General features: G+C 36.4%; 1 protein-coding gene and 1 non-coding gene across 9 annotated transcripts in view; both read left to right on the plus strand.

The window, feature by feature from the left end:
* Positions 1–21,572, plus strand: part of KCNH7 (potassium voltage-gated channel subfamily H member 7) — a 460,792-nt gene that overhangs the window by 261,207 nt on the left and 178,013 nt on the right. The gene's annotated exons all lie outside the window — the stretch shown is intronic.
* Positions 18,906–19,039, plus strand: LOC115851135 (U11 spliceosomal RNA). Its single transcript, XR_004038633.1, has one exon. It is a non-coding gene; the product is annotated as a U11 spliceosomal RNA (small nuclear RNA).

Raw genomic sequence — 21,572 nt, forward strand, 5'->3', positions numbered from 1 at the left:
AACGACAGTATTGTGCAGCCATGCTTATCCAGCCCTGTCTAAACGGCCCTTCAGTTTATCCAGCCCATTTTGCTTTGCAAGCTGGCTTGTACATGGAGATCTCCCCAGTCCTTTCATCAGATGCTGTGTGCTTATCGTCTTCAAATGAGAAGCCTGAGGGGAACGAATAAGATTCCAACACAGCAGTTTATTCTGTAACAATGAGTATCTCATCTCGTCACTGCTTTTTATTTCTCAGGTCAGGTGGGTCCCTTTGCAGTAAAAAAGGTTTGAGCATCTTTCTGGATTATTGGAGTTTTCTTAATTATAAATCAAACCAAATTCCAATCAATTGAGATATATGACATTACATTGTGGTTTTGCCCCGGCATTTGATATTATATTTTTTCCCAATAACTGTAAATATTATTCCACAAAATAAATATTAATTTTCAATCAGTCTAGTGATCTAATAAGATACCATTGTGTAGAACAAAGTTTGTGTCTTGAGAAAAAAATCTGAATTTAAATATACTTTTTAAAAAAACGTAAAAGAATTGTAATAAAACAAATGGTAATTTTCCATGTCCAGAAAGGACACAAGCAAGGTCTATGACCTACAATACCACTTCTTATAACAAAGTAGAGAATAAACTCTCACCTCCAAAAGAATGTGAACCAAATACCTTGTTAAAGGATATAATAAAACAATGATTCTGTTTTTGCTAAGCTGTTATAGAAGATTGTTGAATTGTTCAGTCATTCATATATTCCATGCAGTTCTGAAGTTAGCTATCCATTGTTGCTTGATATCTCGAAGTCTCTTCCGTCACTTAAGAATACAAAAGTGCAATTAGCAAAGTAAGTTGTGCAGTATGCCATACTTGGATTGGAATTTAAAAAACAAAACAGGTTTTAAAGTTTGAGTTTATTTTGCCTATTGACTTGAATGTGTCATAAATAAGGACACAACTTTATTATTTGAAATCAAAATGGAAGTTCTTCTGCTTGTAAAAATTCAGGGATTTACCCAATTTCACTTACATGAAGTTTCCCATCATTACCCATCATAATCACTCCACATTCTTCAAAACTTGGGAAAATCATGTTGCTGTATATGCTTTTTCTCCCTGAGCTTTAAATTATAGTAAAACAGTATCAATGAACACTCCAGGACTCTCAATGTGCACAGCCAGTATAGAAAATTACACCCTTTAAAAAAAGCTCTGTTAGTCTCGCTCTCTCCTTTCTCTGTAAGAATATCAGGCAGGCCTCTTGACATCCTGGGATCATGTCTGTATAGGAATCTTAAAGGCTTCTCCTACATCCTCCTCAATGCCCATAGGATACTTTGCTTGAGGCTGTGCTCTCTGCTTTCTACCCCAAACCAAGCCCTCTTATTCTCCCTGGTGCTATTCTGCTAAAAGAGGTTCTCCGATGTCATCGCTGTTGGTGGAATGGTTGGATCGCTTCTCGCAGGTCCTCTTTTTCTCACCCAAGTCATTCATTTGTCTTCCAAGATATCATATTCACAGAGGGAACCTCCTTTCTATAGAAATACATGAAAGCTCTTAGAATTAAAGATTGTTGGGTTGAGTTGCATCAAATAAAAATGAAGTGAATTAAATTGACTTGAATGCAATGGAATGGATCTGACTATGATGGGAGAGACTGGAATGGGATACCTTGGTGCTAGACCCCCTCCTCTTTGAAGCCTCCCCTGTTTGTACTCTTGTAGCGATCCCAAGGTTCACTTTTTGGGCTGATAGCTCCTTATTTACACCCATTTTAATTTAAAAAAAATCACTATTATGAAATATTATATCTTCCTGAAGGAGGGGAACTAGGTCTTATTCATTCCTTGTAGGCATTTGGCAACTTTTTGTTTGTTTGTTTGAAAACCCAACTTATACCATTTCTAAGTGATGGGTATGGACAGCGAACCATAAATAACGTAAACATGTCAGCCCTGTCAGAGAACAAGAGTTCATTTACAACTTAGAAAGACTTTCCTGACTTTGAGCTATAGTGCCTATAGCACAAGCCAGGAAGGTCACAGTGTTGCATTATCTGAACACTTTGAAGAAAATAGCCTAGAGTTCATGTGTCCTGACCTGTAGTCAAGTCCACTTTGAATGAAGGAGAACTACTACATGAAGTGGCAGCAGCTACCCATGAGGGTGTTATCTTTTTGTTTTCATCTACAGAAAGCAAATTTTACTTTTCCATAAAGACTCATTTAAAAATCATTACCAGGATATTTCACCAATAAGAAATCATTGTCTCTTTGTACCTTTTTTCTTTTTCACAGTTACGGTTGCTAACCTTTCTGGAAAAAAAGTTTTCTATCTATGATTAACTATTCTATCCACTATGTATCTACTGTGGGTAGGGCTCCTCATTAAATGACCACCTCTATGGTCATTATATAGACTTTCAGGAAGTCTGTGCATGTTTCAGATGTGCACATCATGTGAGGGGTGAGCTAATAAGCAGGGGCAGTTTATCTGTCAACATCCCTGAACTTACCCTTCAACTGTTTCACTCCACCAAGGATGAGAAACCTTACAGGTTTCTCTGCTGCAATTGATAAGTCAGACACGGGGGAGATTAAAGGGTCTCCAAGTTGCTCACTGAAACTGGGGAAAACCAAATTTTCACGCTGACATAGCAGAGGAACAGGGTGAACATTCCCTCCTTGGAAATGTGATTGCACTTGTTCTTTCCAAAAACTTCCATCAGCCAAGAAATACTGCATCTCCCTCTACAGGAAGTAAGTTGAATAAACCCACACTTAGGCTCGTATTCTCCTTCTTTTGCCCAGGAAGGGGTAAAGAGTGACTCAAGTCCACAAAGGAGCCATGTGACCAGTTGTTTGTGATACTGTTTCTTGGGGACTGATAAGTTTCATAGTCAGAAGCAGTGAAATCTCCCTTCAACCTCATTCCCCCTCAGTCAGCACAAATGAGAAATGCCTTTGCTCTCTGCTCAAATAATTTATATCACTCTTTTAAGGATTCACACAGCCCCCATAAGCCTCATAAATGACCCTAGAGAAAAATAAATAAACCTGACATATGTTTTTCTCAATGCTATGGCTGGATTTCAATAATAAATAGAATTATTTTATTACCCAGTCAGTCCAAATGTAGGTATCTCAGTAGACAGGCAGATATAATGTAAAATTGATTACCTTGCTAGGTAAAAATCTCTTAAACCTGAATGAAAACTTAATTTTTGTTTTTAGTAGAACTGAAAATAATAGTAATTTGGTAGGACTGTCCTCATAGGAACTCTATTTATTTTCCCAGTTGATAGCAAAGGATGCTTATTAAAAGAAGTAGGTCTCACTTCCACAACCAGCAATTATTCTTTTTTCCATATGTAAATAGATATATTCCAACCCTCAGTTCCTATGCCATGAATGAGACAGCATGATCTCTCTGGGTGCCACCTTCAGAGTCAGCCCAAGGAAAAACCCTGATGTAAGCAAAGTACTCCAATTTCTTCTTTCACTGTCATCTAAGCTTCAGCCCCGTCTCCCTGAGGTCCTAGGTGCAGTGCCCTACCTTGTCTGCCATACTTGGGCATTGAATTGACCTTCAGACACTGGCAAGAGCCCAAACCTGGGGATCAGAAGCCTTGGTTGTATCACTAACTGGTTTGTCATTTATTAGACACGTCATTAACATCTGTGAATTGGGAATGATAATACCTACTTTACAGGGCTATAATGAAGACTGACAATATGTATGTGGAACACACTTGAGAGCTTAAAGCACAAAATAAATACAACTATTTAAACACCTTGAAATAACTTATATTGAATGCCTGAATAAATAGATATTTGTTTGGCAAATAAAGTTACTGTTCAGTAAATGTTACTTTCATCTCTCCCCCTTTGCTATTGCCTAAGCTACTATTGAAGGGCTCACTCTTTTCCAAAAATCACACATAGATACACAGACACACAGTAGATTTGCAAGGTCAGTATTTTCTCATGACATTCCGTCATAGCATTCATTACATTTTATTTGTAATTGATTATTTATTGCCTTCCTTACTTGACTTTAAGCTCTATGAAGACCAGGAGTATGTTTATTTTGTTCATCTTTGTCTTGTCAGGACCTGGCATTTTGAAGGCACTCATTGAATGAGCAAATCAATAAATAAATAAACACACACACACACACACACCCCACTCCAAAGCCCTCTCCCACTTCTTTGATTCATGATATTCTTCTATCCAGAAACAAATTATTTCACTAGATGATAGATAATGAATTATAATGAATATTCCCAGGGCAGGGCTGCTTAACAACCACATTTCTTCCCACTAAGATATAAACAATTAAAAACAGATGCCTCCTGAGAATTAGTTCTGACAGAAAGATCAAAAGGGAAAAAGGACTAAAAGAAAGAAAAGATGCAGACTGAGCCCTGGGCAAGAGTAAACACATGCTCACCTTCTTGACAATTTTGCTCAAATCTACCCCATCTTTTAAAAAATGTCTCTGCCTTTTGTTCTGGTCAGTTCCCAAATTTGATTCCACTCAGTGCTTATAGAGGATCTGAATCAGCACCAAATAAATCAGTAAAAATGATGGGAGAAGAGAATATCCAATGAGTGTCATGCTCTAGAGATGCTATGGAAAAACTTTCTGTGGGAAATGTCGCAAATCACTAAAGCACATTTGACCTGTGTATGTATTGCAGCATAGGGATTTGTCTCAGTATTCCTTGGAACCATAGCGCACAGCATTCTAGTGGAATAATCATAGACTTTGGAATTAGGCAGATTGGAATCATATCTTAGCCACTTAGGAGCTCTATGACCTTGGACAGGTGACTTAACCTTGTTAGGTGCTATTGCTTCAATTGTGAAATGAAAATAGCAACTCCTACGTGGTAAGAACCTGACACTGGTAATATAAATATATGAAGTTATTTTTTTCATTCATTTAATTAGAAACTTGCAGAAAATTCTAGAAAAGACTGTCTTTTAAATAAAATCATGCTACCTGAGTGAGGACTGGGCAAGTCCACCCCAGGATAAATAAATTATTGAAGTACTTTATGCAAGAGTGTTTTGTAGTTTATAAAATACTCTCCCTAGAAATCTTTCTCATCTAAGTTAATAGAACTCTGTGAGGAAAAGGACAGGTTATATTCCCTCTATTTTATAGAAATAACTGAAATTAGGTTAAGTGCCTTGGCTAAAGTTTCAGGAAAACTCATACAAATGGCCAAGCTGGGTCCAGAGTCCAAAGTCCAAAGTTCAAGGCTTTTGACCTAAGGCTCACCAATTTTTTTTCCCCCATATTAGGCCAGCTTCCAGAGAAGTTTCCAGAGCAGCAAACTTTGAAACCTCTTTTGGTTTCTCATTATGTGACTGCTCCTGCTTTCTTCCCTGTCTGTGAAATTAAAGATATTAATATAATTTGATGTGGCATTAAGTGAGGTAGAGGGAGAACAGAAATTGCAGGAAGAGCTTACAATACATTATTCTGGTGGAAAGAGCCTCTGTTCTTCCCAGTCCTACGAGATCCAGTTCAAACTTTACTTTCTCTTTTTCATGTCTTATCTCTTGTTTACAATACTTTTTTGGTCGTCCTCACAGTCCCTGCTAGCTCTAAAAATCTATGATTCACCACTTTTTTCCTTGATACTTCTCTTGCCAAAAGGGAAGAAAACGACAAATATTTTTGTGGCTGTGATGGAATTCTGAGGGGAAGTGGAATGAGGTACATTGTTGAGGAAAAACAGATTTAAGAGAAAGATAGGGAAACATTAAGACTAGATAAAAAGAAGGGGTGGCTGATTTTAATAACAGTTCCAGGTTGTTTTGTTTTCTGCCTTTAAGGAACAGAGCTCAGTAAGGAATCGGTTCCATTTCAAGTTCCCTGACTCCTAAATCTTGATGTTAGACTTGGCAGATATTTCCTCTCCTTCCTTCTCACTATCCTCAAGCCCCTGATTTTACAGAAAAAGAAAAGGAAAGCCAGAGCGGGTATGTAACTCAAGCAAAGTTGCAGAGAACTTAAAGGAGCAGCAATTTTTCTTGTCTTTTGCCTCAAGAACTCCTCATTCTTACCCTCAAATAGTGTTAGAGAAAAAAGTTTAACAAACCAACAGTTAGTAAAGTCACAGGGAAAATTCCATGAGAGAATTTGAATTCTTTACATCAATTAAGAAGAAGAAAAAAAAAGTTACTTGGTGTGCAGCCATGATTTCTCTTTATGCGAAGAATGAATGTTGCTATTCGAAAAATGCACTTTGCCAAATTCATACCTCTTTCAAAACTGATGGGTTCTATTTTAAATCCAGCCCAAATTATGTGGTTCTCAAAACTGTTTATGCATGGCAAAACCCCATTTCCTGTAAGTGAGTCAACTATCTGTAACATCATTCATAATGCTTCAAGCACTGCAAAAATAATTGTTTGGCTTAAATTAATTTTACAGTTCTATGGCTAACTGGGAAATTGAAATATCTCTGTGAGCTAGTTTTGGATTTTTTTTTAACTAAAGTAGTGATTTGGTTAAGCAATTTTTTTTTTAGTTATTTCTCCCATTTCAAATCACTTAAGCATAATCTTCTTAGTTTCAAAGTAAAATATTATACTCCTAGTGAATTCACAAATAAATGCTATTTTTTTTTTTTAAAGACGTAAGAAAGTATTTGAAAATGCCATTGGGATGTAGCCAGGCAATGTAGTTACATGCAGAAGAAAGGGGCAGACAATAGTGGCCAGACCTGAAATTGTATCTATTCCCTGGGAATGTCAGTCTCTAGGGTGTGAGATGCAGCTTCTGGTGCTGGAAGAAGCACCATAATAGAAAAAAACATGCAGGAAACATGGTTGGTTGGAAGCAAAGGTGGTCATCCTGGACGTCATTTGGCATGAGGAGATCCAACTGAAGTTAAGATGGTGACTGGACAGGCAGTAAAGCACAGTGTCAGGAACTCCAGGCAGGCAGGTGAGCAGTTTCTCTGCATGTAGCAGAGCCCCAGACAATAGATAGAGGCAGAAATCTCCCATGGGAGACTAGCCTAGAGGAGTAGAGAGCAAAGCAGGTTACAAAGGCTGGGATTCAGACACGAAGGCAGGAGTAGGGTAAGTGTGGAAAGGGACACAGGGTTGAAGAATAAGGCAGAAGGCTAATTAGTCTACTTGATCTTCAAGGTCAGGAGCAAACCAGCAGCAGATGTGATTTGATCCTGTGTCCCCGAATAGAAGGCTTTACAGCTCTAAACCTCTAATAGAAGGCTTTACAGCTCTAATAGAAGGCTTTAGATTCCCAGCTCTGGATGGTGGGCTAAGCCTGCCAGCCAACTGACTTAGCTAGAGAGGAGGGGCCTGGGGCTGTCCTGAGGCCATGCCTGGAATGAGCACTACAGTTTTACCACAGTAACTGGAAAATCGGGAGAGTGGAAGTCTCCCGTGCCCAACACTTCTACTGGCATTTAATGTTCTATGCCAAGGTTAACTCATGCGATATTTACTCTTGTCATCTACCCAAGAGTTTAGTATTCTACCTGAAAACTATTTGATCATGACAAGAAACAACAGTTAATGGTCTACTTTTGTAAACCTATCTTGGTAATACTATAATAGAGAAAAAATATGGAACTGAGTCTGCAAGGAGTAGGCTTTCTGGACCTGCAAGGGCTGGCTGTGGTATCACAGCCACCACCCAGTCTTGTTCTTGTCATGTTCATACTTGCAGGATGAGCTCAGTTTCCTTTCAGCCCCAGCTTTCTATATTTTCGTTCCGGAAGTCAAAGGGATAAACACTACTAAAGTATTTGGGGATTTCTCTTCTAGACAGTTCACGTGGCATTCATAACATTGAATGCTCAAATGAAAAACAAATGAAAAAAAATTTTTTTAAATGAAAAACCAAAAAAAAGGGCTTTGCCCTCAGTTGCTTCAGAAAGTCATTACAATCTATTACCTATTATCTATTAGGTAAATAGCCTACACTTCAAGTGCATTTATATAACTGTATTAAGAGACCATAATAAAGGAATATTACATTTCTATTGAGCCAACTTTTTAACAGGTATATGATTGAGTTTTTATTCCTTCTTTTTTTTTTAACAAAGAGAAGATATTAAGACTAAAAAAAAAAAAAACTGTGCTAAAGTTAAAAAGAGACCATTAAAACCCAGAAATAATGAGCTGAGACAGGCTCTTCTGTCAAATTGAAGAATGACTAATGAAAAGTTAGTACGTACAGCCCAAGCTCTCTCAAGCAGTAACATTTGCACCGTATTAAACATTCATGTTTATTGATCTTTAGTGTATATAGTTTGTGATGTCCAATGAGAAATATAAATATCTATGCCATAGAGATGCAAATACACCTGTGTTTTATAGACTTGTTCAATGGATAGTCGGTGAATTATGTAACTGAAGGTGATTAAATACCAAAACTTAAGACAAATTTCAAATTCATAAAAAGTTACCCACTTGAGAGTAAGAGGTTTGATAATTTGAACAAATGACAAATTGTGATTCACAAATATGCTTATTCTGCCCTTTTTATAACATTCATACTTTATATAGCAACCCATTCTCACAGGCATTTTTTCCTGGTAAATATATGCAACAAAGTACTTGCATATGTATTAAACTATGATACAAATATCTCTTTACATTTTCCTTAAAAGTTAGAACAAAAATTTCCTGCTAATTAAATATATAGCAATATATCTGTAAAATAGTTGAGTAACCTTATTGAACGTAACACGTTGAATAATTCTTTCAAACTAGGACCTAGAATAATTTGTCTAATTCTAACTTAGATTTATACAATGTAAACACAAAAGGTAGCAGATATATTTGTACCTATCTAGTGGACTGAAGGAAATAATCTTCTCTGGAGACATATTAAAATAATAAACATTTTATAACAATTCTGTGAACATGTAATTAATAAATAAAATTTTTCTAAATTCCCAAGCAAAGTAATTATATTAGCTTGGTGTTTTCTATGGTTTTTCACCTTGAATCTCTACATCTATTTTTAATTATAATTTAATTGTTATTAATAGTGCCTTTGTTAAATGGAAACTTTCATTCATTTTTTATTTATTTCTTCCAGAAATATTTATTTACCTCCTCTTTTTCAGGCATTGGGGGCTAGATAAGGCCACAATAAACAGGAATGAGCTATTACTCTCATCCTTAAGGGTCTCTCCCTCAATCATGGCTTGATTTCAGAATTCTTCCATCTCCTAATACAATTTCCCTTTTGACTTTGCTAGGTACTATACAATTTAAGATATTTAATTTATATAGGTTTTTTTCCCCCACCATTTCACAATATTTTTTGAAGGGATTAGTTTCAGACACCGTCTGAAAATTATTAGGCTATATTTGTTTTTTCATGAAAATTATTTTCAGAACCAAAATTTATGACTTCTTTTAAAATTACAGTTGTATTTATGTCATATGTGCAATATCTGAGAAAAACTGTAAAGATACTATAAGAAGCCAAAAATGTATTTTTAAAAAAAGATAAGATAAATCTCTCTTATGCTATTTGCGCTCTATTTACATTTGATTTTATTTAAAATAACTTTCATAAAATCCCCCCAAATTTTACATTCTTCTCACTATCTCTGGCTAGACTTCTTTCCTTTACATATTTCTTATATACCTTTAGATTTTCTTTTTTTTTATACTGTCTAATAGCTTTAACTTCATTCTTCAACACATATATACCTAAAACACTGAGTCTGCTCACCATGCAACTCAGCAATAAATTCCAAACACAGAAAAAAATGCTTATTAAAATGTCACTAACCTTTGCTTCATTATAATGCTTCAATTATTTAATCAACTAGAAATAGAGATTATACAAAGTATTTAATTTAATGCCTTAAAGATGTTAAAATAAATGACAATGTTTCATATGCATTTGTATTGTGCAAATCATTCTTTTCACTTTTTAAATTTGAAAATTATTTATTGAGATCTTGCTGTGTGCCAGGCTCTGTGGTAGCCAGTGAGAAGAATAGTAAAAATACTTACCCTATAAAACTTACATTCTAGAGAAAAGAGGTCAACAATAAAAATAAATAAGTAAAACTTACAGTAGGTGTGACTTACAGCATTTCCTACCGTAATCATTCAGATGCTTCCCATGAGCCATACTTGCTTTTAGCTTGGGGGTAGGGAGGTGGATGAGAAGGAAGAAGCCTGAAAAAAACTTGCCCTCATGGAGGGTTCAGACAATTAACATGTATGATAGTGATACATGTTCTCACTTTTACTCAATTCCAGCTCCCAGTTTTACATAGATGCCTACCTTATTTAACTTCACCTAATGGCCTTTGGACTGAATTATTCAGAAAAGAAGGAAGGAAGGAGAGTTAAAAGGAGGTGTCTTATTTGTGCTGAACCCTTTGTAAATTCCAATTTTATTAGAAAAAGATTTGACTTCAGAGTGTGGAGAGTTATTTTGGAGTGTGATATATAGCTGAACTGATAATTTTGTAATTATCATCTTCCTCCTAAGGAATGGTCATATTTTTCAGTTATCTTGTTTTCTTGTAGTATGTATTGAGTTCATGTCATAAACAGCTATATCAATAGTAATAGTTCTGTCTTTGTTCAGTGAAAACTCACACTACTCACACGTCATCATTAGACCATATCCTTTGAATACCTGAATTCCCCCATCCCCCTTCAGCTGATCAAATCCTGCTCATCTTTTAAGACTAGGCTCCCCAAAGGTTTTTGAACAATAAACGCACTTCCCAACACTTAGCCACCCAGGTAGAATTGTTCCACTTTTCCTTTGGGTGCCACTCTAATTCACTCACAGCTGCTGAAATGAAAATGTTATACTTTGGTGTTTACAGATTTGATCTCTTCCTAACCCTCACCTTTGCTCACCAGACTGAAAACCCTTCAATGGCAATTAACTGTCTTGTCTTTGCAGCTTCTAGTAAAAAGTACCTGGTCTTTACTAGGTACTTAATAAATGTTTCCTGATTAAATGAATAATGAGCTAATGAATAAATGTCGTTTACATAAGGTGGTAAATTGACAATCTCTTATTTTCCCTTCCTGTACTTAATGATTATATATTTCAAGACAACTAGTTCAATTTAGGCAGGTCGTTTTTGCCCACAGGCTAGGCCATAGGGGACTAAGTCTGAGGAAACCTCATTCTCATCTTAGTATAAATAAATGAGCTGAAAATACCTATGAAGATTTTATTGAGCACCTGAAAGTTTCAAAATTTTATGCTATCCCTAAATAAAATTGGACTAGGACAAAGTGACCATGCTTTACATAAAAATAGATTTAGAAAACATAATAAATCCAGGTAACTGTTCTGACTATGAGGTTGGTGAACTCCTTGAAATATGATGGAAAAGGAAAATGCAGAGTAACAAACAACAGATACCTCTTTTGAGAAGGAAAGGGTTGGTGGTGGTAAACTCCGCAGAAGGCAGTGGCCTTTTAGGTTAACGTCTTTCAAAGACATTCTTTTCTCCACTGTGAGCATTAACTAGGCAGGGCATGGTTCCCAGATAGATGAAAGTGACTTATAGTATCTTAAAGCAATAAATAATAAGCTAATATTTATTATTTAGTATACTAGGCACTTTATAGCCATTATTATATTTATCCCCACAAAACCCTTTATTATCCTTGTATTTTATAGATGAGGAAACAGAGGCACAAAAAGTCTGATAATTTGTCCAAGGTCAGATACCTCAGAATAAAAAAGCTAATAGTTGAATCCAAGGTGTCAGTACATTCCTACCCACTATTCTGCTCCCAAACTTAAAATATAGCAAGAAAACTCTTCAGATGATGAAATTTTTAAAATACAGTTTCACATCCCTTGCAGTGATCTTGGAGGACCAAGGACTGACTTTAGATTTGCAGTGTTCTTGTATGTGTTTAGAATCACGGGAACAAGTCTCTGCTCTATAGCATCAGGGTAACTGAACCACCATTCGACTGGTGACTATTTAACAGGACATGTTGAGATCTTTCATACAGAAACATAATGCTGCCTTTTTTTCCTTTCCATTTTCCTTTTCATTTACCATTCAGTAAAAATTGTCACCCTTTGGTACTTCTTATCAAGATATTTTGTATGCTGCTAATTTTCCTGACATTTATATGTAAAACATATCCCAGTGGAGGAATATACTAAATAATTAAAATCTATTTAGATTGCCTGTGTTGTCTAACTCATGTAATGGAGATGTTTCTTAGGGCTAGTTATTTTTTTCTGAACAAAGTAATTTATTTGCACATGTTATTTTAATGAGTGATGATCAGGAAAGAAATATATCGTATGTTACTCTAGTCTAAGCATCATTTAGAAAAGACCAAATGCAAAAAAAAAAAAAAAAACCACCCAAAAACCAAAAACATAACTGAAGAAGGCTGAAAATTATTACTCATTCCTAAGGGCAATATTCAGATATGGGTGGCAGGCATTATGCCAGTATAACAGATGGACACATTGAGGCCCCTACTTGTTGGTATGAAATATTAATATGAGGACATGATTCCAAGCTGAGAACATAAAAACAAATTACTTTGGAGGTTAAGGGGATATGCTATCACTAATCCATCGCTGAGCTGAATTAGCCTTCAAAAATAAAAATCGCTCCCAATAACATGTTTAACCTAATGCTAAACTTATTTTAACCAGGTGGGGTTTTGGAGAGACTGTAGAAAGCTATTATAAATTTTCTGAACTCATCAAATATGGATTAAGAAGTTCGATACAGAAGATGATATATTGATCTGGGGATGCTAAAAATAAAGAGAGTGGAGATCTAGCCCTTAATGACCCTCAGAAGTAGAATCATGAAGTAATTTTATGGATGCAAAAATACTATGTTGTACTTCCTTAATCCTAAACCAATAATCCTTCTCATCCTTAATGTTACAAAGAATTAGTGGTCAAGGTCACTTATAAAATATTCTGCAATATATAATAAAAATAACCTGTATAAATTTCTCTTTAGATTTACCACAAAGGGTCTTCCCAAGGTTTTCCAAGAAAGAAAGCAGAACAGTTTAATTGTATAAGCAATTTTAGGGGTTAATGAATTACCTTTTACCTTTCTGGACCTCGATTTCCTCAGGGGTGCATGGCCTGCTTCATGTTGGCAGAGCTAAAAAAATTCATTAAGAATTCTGCAAATATAACATTCTGTTTCAAGGTCTGCGCTAATGCTTTTAACTGGACTCGGCATCTGTGAAATTTCTGCCTTGTTCCTTAACTTTGGTCATGTCATTTAAACTCTCTGGGTCATATCTGTAAACCAGGTAGGAAAAATACAAGTCCTAACCATGCTACACAGAGATTCTGGAAAAGAGGTTAAAAAAAAAAAAAAAGGTAAAAATGAAGGTGGAAAAACAGTATCAAAGAAGCAACATATATGGCGTGATAATTGTTTTAAAATGAATTTTATGTGGAGAGGAGGATATAGAAGAAGAAAATGTAATACATCAGTTTTAAGTTTTGAAAGAAAGTAATTTTGAACTTTAATAGTTTATTGCTATTAACAAATGAAAACTTTAAATTTTTAAGCCTCTGATAAGAATAACTGTTAGTTTTATTGGGAAAATATATTCCTTAAATAATCACACAATAAATCATTGTTGTAAACACCAGGCACAAGAGAATGATAAGGGAAAAGGAGAGAACTAGGATTTTTTTTTTTGCGGTAAGCGGGCCTCTCACTGTTGTGGCCTCTCCCATTGCGGAGCACAGGCTCCAGACGTGCGGGCCCAGCAGCCATGGCTCACGGGCCCAGCCGCTCCGCGGCATGTGGGATCTTCCCGGACTGGGGCACGAACCTGCGTCCCCTGCATCGGCAGGTGGACTCTCAACCACTGCACCACCAGGGAAGCCCTAATTTTTTTTTTTTAACTTGACAGATTGTTAGATTCAGACACTGTCTATAACCATAAAGAGACAATGCCATGAAGTCACCTCTTAATATCCAAAAGGATCTCATTTGCAGAACTCTAATTATATGCTTTCATCCAACAGTCAACATGCTGGGTTAGTTTTTCTAGTTTGCACTTTATAAACTTTGAACTCAGTTTTTACTTCTTTTTTTTTAAAGAATAGTAGGTAAGCAGTCATATCTGGAAATTCAAGGGCACAACACAGGAAGCTGTTGACTCTTTGCAAAGGCATTTTTTTATCTGACAGACTTAAGCCATTTCATCCTAGCTTTACCATTAGTTAGAAAAAGCATAACCACCTTGTGTTCTAAGCCATGCAAATAAAACCATCACTGAGAAGGGTGTGTGTAAATTTCCATACCAAAAAGTACAGTATGAGGTGGTATAATTAAAACGTAAATGCCTACATACCTTAGAGCTGTTATCAGTTGCTGCTTACTAAATGGTACTGTTTATGTGTCTAGCACTTTCATGTAAGTCATTATATGATTTCATGCTGAAAACCAGCCACAAGGGAGTATTAACTGAGTTCTCAGATAAAGTAAGCAAGTTTCCTCAGATAATACACGGCAGAGACCCAACTCAAACCCTTGTCAGTTGTCCTTGCCTGGGAGGTACTTATAACTTGCACATTTAAACTCAGTGAATATGCCACCTTTCATTTAGTGGCAGTCATTTAAATTACAAGTGTCTAAAATAGTTATGCTATGGAAAGTGACCTTGTGTTTCTGAGTCAGATAAGTGATAGCTGGAAGAAAGACCAAAGCTCTATCCTTATCTCAAATGTTAGCAATAGCAGTAGGATCTCCACAAGGACAAGCATTCTTTTCTATTACCACGGTCCCACTGGGCTGTGGTGGCACCAGTGTGGACACCCAACCGGAAGATGGATTCTAGAAGGGCTGAGTTTATGCTAGAATATTTAAATCAGACTTTACTGAGGGCCCAGGAATAGCAACATGGGCAAGACAAAGAAAGTAACATAGACACTGGAGAGCCAGTTTGGAAGATCCCGTTCCATTTGCCGTTCTCCAGCAAGTTGCTTCTCCCCGGCAGAGGTCACCCTTCCCTGACCACCTGGCGATACTCTCGGCTTTCTCAAAGCCTGGCCCCAAGTGAGAAGGGCCCACAAAGAGACAAGTCTGCCTCCCATATTCTGACATCTGAGCTAAGGGCGGGCCTCTCTTCTCTGAGTAGCTAACACCAGAAATACCCACTACTTTATACTTTGCCTTCGCACAGCAGCACAGAATCACCCCAGCGCCACGGCTGAGCCAGTTCAGAACACTACCCAGGACACCCACGCTCCAGTAAGAGAGAGGCTCAGTGTTCATGCAACAGCATGTTACATACTGAAGGAGCTGTCTGTTACCCTATGAAACCCACACCCTTACAACTAAAGCCTGTCTCAATTACCTAACTCTTTAATTACATATCTGAGCAATATTTTCATAAAATTACCCACACTGTGACTCAATAATACATTTTAATTAATATTTTGTAATCACAATGCAAAGGCAAAGTTTTCATTTTCACTTAAAATTGTTTTAAAGAAAATGAGATGCTGTTTTTTTCAACAACGACAGCTACTACTTCACAACAAAAACAACAGCTACAACAAAAATATAAATAAATAAATAAAAGGAAAGGAAAGTGCTTAAAGGGAAAAGAAGAGGGAAGCATACCTATTATACGTCATGGGTTTTTAATATAAATTAGATGCATAAGGATGGCCTGGGTAGAATGTAAATAAAAATTACTGATCTGAGAGAAATCTCCTACTGAGCAAAAATATTTGAGCCTATAAAATTCAATAGTCAGTGGAAGTGATACTTACAAATTGTAGAAAGAAAAGAGAAATGTTATTCCAATTCTATATTTTAAGTATGAAGCTGGCCGATTGCCTTGGTTTTATATAAGAATCATTCCGTTTTAACAGCAGACATCTTTGCAGAAACTCACATTTTGGAAAAATGGCCTCATACTTAGTTATTTCAAGAAGGTGAATCAGAGAATGAGCCATTGCCTGAAGAGTCACCTTTTAAGAAGTCTGATTACAGCCGCTTTAATTTTCTGTAACTTTGCAATATGTTTAAATCACAAGTACTTATAAAATAAAATTTGTATTTAGAACAAACAGCTCACGAAATCAAGATAGCTTTATCTGTTTTATCCTTCAGTTTCAGTATTGGAAGTATGATACTGACATTAAAACTGTGTGTTCATATGAAAAACACAAGTTTTTCATACTTGACTGCTTCAAAGGCATAACACTTCTAACCTCGAATATTGCAGGTATCCTTTTATACACAAAGGTTAAACAGTCAGAGCTTGGGTGTGACTGTTTATGGGGGACATATTCTCTTCTCTCCCTCTGTCCCCTTTTTAATCCTGGTTGCTGGTCACCCAGCTATATGATGATTCCCAGGTGTTCCCAGCCTGGCTAAGTGGGAACAGCCTTCCCTTTGGACCTAGGGCTTCTGCTCTGCCCTGAATTCTCCTGGAGGCCAGAATGGCATGCTACTTTTGTTCCTCTTCTGATGTGGTAGTTACAAGGTAGTTACTTGCAGGGAGGTGAAAAAAACTTTCCAGCACAGATACCTCTAAGACCAGATACATTCATAGGAAACGTTGAAATGGCAGAGAAATGCTTCAGAAATGTAAACTTCCAAACACAGAGAAAAACTTGTTTCCCCGATTCATAAATTTTGTGGCAGTGAAATTTGGCATTGACTTTACTGAACTTGGGGAACACAGTGTTCTGGCTACATGCCACACAAGGATTATTCTTATACTTGGCATCCTCACCATTTTTTGGAAGTTACCCCCAAAGAGAATCAACTTCATCACAGACAAACATATAGGTCAAGTTTATATGTCAGAAAGTCAATATTTTAGAAAGCTGTAACTAATGCCCACAGTGGGTGTCCATTGTTAAAGATGAGAACAAGTCTATCCTGTTTCGTTAACCAATACATTTCTGTGCTACAGCTCTACATTATAAATTGTGTTCACATAATTCAGAACTCCATCTATTAAATATCACTGAGACAAATGTACTTCAGTTACACACCCACCCACACCCTTTGCCTGCCATTGTCCACATAGAAACAGCCATAACTCAGCTATACAGTTTATGCAGTCACATTTTGGAGGGCTACCTTACCCCATCAATATAAATATCATCATCATTTCATTGGTCCCATTTGTTTCACGCATGGTGCATTCAATGAAGCTTCGATTTTAAAACAGTTACACCAAAGACTGACAGTGGCAATGACACAAAAGAAACAGTTGGACAACTTGGAAATAATGGTTATGGGTTTCTTCGTAGTGAAGTCATAGAAATGGTAAACTAAGAGAGAGATGAGCTTTTGTTTTTTATATCCCTGCTTTTAAACATTCTAAAATATAATATCTTTGCAAATAACAATATTGGTACTGGGATTAATGGTAAATATTAAGAACATTTTATGCAGCTTCTGGCATAATTCATCACTTTTATTACTAATTCTGCCATTACTAATCACAGCTGACTCATTGATTTTTCTCCAAACGATTCATTACTCTTCTTTAATATGGAACTCTTTAAGTGTGGTCTTATAATTGAGTTCTTTACAAATTGTTCATTACTCTGGAGTCTCGTTCCTTCAATGTTCTGGCTCAGATCCCTCATCTGTTAACTGAAGAGCCTGAATCTGATGAGTTCTAAAATGCTATCGTTCCATGACTTCTAAACCATTTGACATCAAAAGGTTTTTACGCCTTTCCCACCGGTAGACCATCTATTTATTCTTTTACACTGGTACAACTCTTTTAAGAAAAGGCTCTATTTTGTATTTTAGGTTTATATCAGAACTTGATGCACTTTATTCTTATTCCCTTGCACCTCCCTTTAGTGGATCAAAGCAAAAAGAAAAAGTTTAGGGCTGGGTATGAATTCCCCCAAAATGCATCTCTGCATAACTATTTTTATTCTTATTTGTAAATTTCCTACCCCAACACTATTTACTTCTTTCACTTATTTATTTTAGGCTGTGTACAGACTAAAATTTATCTAAAATAACTCACAAGACCTCACAACATATATAAAAATGGTTCCTTTAACAGAGCTTTGGATATAAGAATTTCAAAGTGAACTTTATTTTTTTAAAAACACCAGATTTGAGTAGGACACATAAAAGTGGGGCACATAAAATGGTACTCAAGTTTGAGTAAAATTTTTAAAAAGGCATATTTTATTTTTAACCATACCTTCCACATTGCAATTTGTGATCAGTTTACTCTCTAATTAATATAGTTTGACATGTTTTTTTTTTTTTCAGATTTTTGATTTTGGACTCAAAGCATACATTTGTACCATAGCCCATAGTAGGTGGAATACCTAGTGCATTATGCTGCAAGGGGTAATTGCAACTTGAGGGAGAAAGTGGGATTCTTCTGATTGTCACCTGAACTGGGTTTCACTGTAGTTCTGGAGGAGGTGGACAGAGAGGCAGAAGAAAGGAGAGAGTTAAAGCCTTTGCAAAAATTCACAGAATGTAGGCAAGTGATTCAGATCAAGAGCACTGCCGTATTGGTAGAGAGATGGGAGAACCAACTGGAAAGAGTAAAACCCAGCTCAAGTACTGCGAGGGGAAAAAACAGTCCCAGCGCAGCTGCTGTGGAGCAGAGTACCTGGGTGGCACATACACTAGAAGTGTCCCTTGATCACTGCCCCCATCACAGACCTCACTTGGTTGTGGGCATGCAGGAGGATGAATAACTTAATTTTGACTCTTCTTTATATTTATTTCCAAAATTATTCTGTAGTATATGAGGGGAAAAAATTTATTTTAAAGACACTTCTTATAAATGTCCCTAAAATGACGTCTATATGAACCTAAGTAAATAACCTCAAATTATAATAATCTTAAAAAGCATTGTGTGAGTTATTTTTTATTAGTAAAAATCAAATGTCAAAAAGGGCTTCTGTCGAGAGTGGCACACGTAAGGTAGCTCGTTTGCTCCTCATCTGGAATCAACATCGAGAGATCTCAGAAGCATAATTTTTTGGTATCTGGGCAGCTGGTGATCGTTGGTCCTGGTGCCCCTGCTTTTTAGTCTGGAAAAGCAGAGTGTTTTTTTCCAGTCAGCTAGAATGGTAATGTAGAGTTTTTCCAAACATGCGTGTTGTCACAGGTTTTGTAATTTCTAGAGCTCTAGCAATAAATTTTTTGATGACAAAAAAAAAAAGAATCAAATGTCATGTTAATTAACCACAGAAACAGATCCCACAGTTAAGGCAATAAGCCAATTTTCAGAATGCTTTTTAATGTAAAACTGTTTCGCTAGGGAATTAATATGTCCTTTGTAATTTTTAATAACTTATGAAGCTATTTGAATATCAAAAAACCCACCTGTTTTCTGTAACAGATTGATAATTAGGAAGAGATCTTGGAAGATGTAATTTTATTTATCAACTTATATTCAATTCACAGCTGACTCTTTACATTGATTTTCCTTCAAATGATTCATTAGGATTCTTTAATATAGAGCTTTTTAATTGTGGTCTTGTAACTGAGTTCTTTAGAAATTGTCTATTACTCTGGAATCTAGTTCCTTAAGTTCTCTGGCTCTTAATGCTTAAGTTACGTTAGGAAATGTTCCTTTTGTTTCCACCAGTATTCACTCTACACCCTAATTAGTCTCTAGATATCTCTTGGGTATGTAGCTGAGATATGTCTTGTTATGTTAAAAAAAAGGAAGTGCAAAATTCTTGAATATGGTGTCTTTGCAGAAGAAAGTGTCAATTAAAGCACTCCGTATTATTTTTTCTGCACATATATATGTCTTATCAAAATAATTTAAAATTCTTTTCACAAGATGATACAGAGTTTGAAGGTTGAAATCTAATACTTTGTACAATGCATACACTTTTAAATAGTTGCTTCCCATAATATAAAGATAATTTTGCTCATGATTTGAGGCATCTTTGAGACATCTGTCTATGCAATGTTTCCTCCTACTTTTAAGGATATTCAAAATAAATGACCATATTCTTTAGATTAGGTGGACTATTATTCAAAGAAAATGGATTTATTAAAATAATTATATATCCCCACACAAACATACTTCCCCCACTCTAGTTTGGGAATTTAAAATCAAAACAACAAATTAATCTGCAAAACTTTTCACCATCAAACTTACTATGAACCTGCTAAGGGCAGGTGAACCAGCTCATTAAGGGCAAGGGCTGTACCTGAGTCTTACTCTTTTTTTTTTTTATTAAATTTTTTTGGGGGGGCTCCGTTTGGTCTTTGTTGCTGCGCGTGCGCTTTCTCTAGCTGCAGCAAGCCGGGCTGCTCCTCATTGCTGTGGGCGGGCTTTTCATTGCAGTGGCTTCTCTTGTTGCCGAGCACGGGCTCTAGGCGCGCGGGCTCAGTAGTTGTGGCACACAGGCCCTAGAGCATGCGGGCTTCAGTAGTTGCAGCATGTGGGCTCAGTAATTGCGGCGTGTGGGCTCAGTAGTTACAGCGTGTGGGCTGTAGGGTGCAAGCTCAGTAGTTGTTGTACACGGGCTTAATTGCTCGGCGGCATGTGGGATCTTCCCGGGCCAGGGCTCAAACCTGTGTCCCCTGCATTGGCAGGTGGATTCTTAACCACTGCGCCACCAGGGAAGTCCTTACTCATCTTTAAATACATCTTTGTGACAGTGCCTGGCAAATAGAAAGGTCTAATAACCTGTTTGCTGAATGAATGAACTAACTGCTCTAACTTCACCTAATTGCATGTAATAGCTTGCTCTCCTTCATTATGATTGCAGTTATATAAAGGGTGTTTTATTCATTTTCTGAGTATATTTGAATACGCATCTAGGCTAACAATAGAAATTTAAATTTTAATCATTGCTTCTTCAGTTTGGAGCATGGAGAGATGAAGGGTCAGTGTAAGGGTTTGCTACATGTTAACCTTTGCCTATATCATGCATTCACCTATTAATATTTAATGAGCACCTACAGTGTACGAAGTTGTGTGCTAGGCACTGAGAAACGAGTACTTAAAAATATTTCAAATGTTTCTTTTTGCCTCCAGGAACTTTAAGTTTAGCAGTCACATGATTCCTATCTTGGATTAAAATAGACTTTTATTGTTTCTAATTATTTAATCATCTTCCTGTAGAAGAATTAAGTATGCTTGTCACATTGATGTTGAGTTTAACTATATGTTTTAGGCTAATGAAATATGAGTGTAAGTGATATATGTTGCATTTGAACAAAAGTTTTAAAAGGCATTGCGTGGTTCAGTCATTGAATTTTCCTCTGCCATGAGAACAATGTGCCCCAAATGGTGACAGCCCCTTTATCCTGGATCCTGGAATAAAGAAGGATCTAGGAACAGAGCCAATGACAACCCACAGCTACCTTAGTCTATATTAGTAGGAGCAAAAACTAAGGCATTTTTTGAGTAGGTTACTGAGATTTGGAAACTTGCTTTATCCACAGTGTAGTCTTCGAAATGTGACTAATATACATGGACAAAGTTCAACAATAGTTTCCCAGGTAATTTTAATGTCAGAAAATTATTCTCACAAAGTGGCTTTCTGCCTTAAAAAATGTAGAAATTTCTACTGATTACATTGAAAAAT

Source organism: Globicephala melas, chromosome 7, assembly GCF_963455315.2.
Source record: "Globicephala melas chromosome 7, mGloMel1.2, whole genome shotgun sequence".
Classification (NCBI taxonomy): domain Eukaryota; kingdom Metazoa; phylum Chordata; class Mammalia; order Artiodactyla; family Delphinidae; genus Globicephala; species Globicephala melas.